The sequence below is a fragment of the Peromyscus maniculatus genome, chromosome 2 (genome assembly GCF_049852395.1).
Source record: "Peromyscus maniculatus bairdii isolate BWxNUB_F1_BW_parent chromosome 2, HU_Pman_BW_mat_3.1, whole genome shotgun sequence".
NCBI lineage: Eukaryota > Metazoa > Chordata > Mammalia > Rodentia > Cricetidae > Peromyscus > Peromyscus maniculatus.
Genome location: NC_134853.1, coordinates 173,373,283 through 173,374,094, shown reverse-complemented (window position 1 = coordinate 173,374,094; position 812 = coordinate 173,373,283).

The window sequence follows — 812 nt, the reverse complement described above, 5'->3', positions numbered from 1 at the left end:
CGCGGCCTCCAGAAGCCAGTCCCACTTGGGCGCCCCAAGCCCTTCTGTCCCCCTCCTCTCTTTGTTCCTCAGGTTGTCCTTAGGGGAAGGAGAGGGAGCTGCATGCAGAATGGGAGTGCATCCTTCAGGAAGGGAAAACCTCCACTGACCTGTTTTTCCTTCTATGGGGCAGCCCACCAAATCCTGGGTCCCCACTTACTCATCCTGTAGGATCCTCCTGGAAACTCCATGGCCTTCATGACCTCGGCAGCCTGGCATTGGGACCCACCCACTGTTCCGTGGAGTCCCCAGGAAAGGTCTTGGATGACCATGGAACTCCGGAAGCACCACCCTACCCCATTACTATTCTGGTGCAGTGCTGGGGTTCATCCTCAAACTGCCCACCATTTTTCTCCTGGCCTTTCAGACACTATGTGGAGCACTGTCTACAGCATACAGCCTCTACTTCCCTACAAAGGCCCTGGAGTTTGTCTGGGATGAGAGGCACAGAGAGTTGGCCAAGACAGGGCAGTTCCCAGGAAGGATGACACTAAGCTGGCACTGGTGATTGTTGCATCCTCCCAACCCCCACCCACTAATATTCATGCTCCTAGTTAGCATGGGGTTTTGAAAAGAGGACTCTGACCACCTCAAATCTTACACCAAAGTGGCCAGGACCCTGTCTGTAAGTTCCTCCAGCAAACCCCTGTCCCCTTAAGTTACCCCACCCCTACAAAACTCCAAAGACACCTCCCACCAACTTCCAGAAGGCCCTGCTCAGCTTGAATACTCTCTTGCATATCCAACGTGGCAGTGGCAGATTCCTCTTCCTT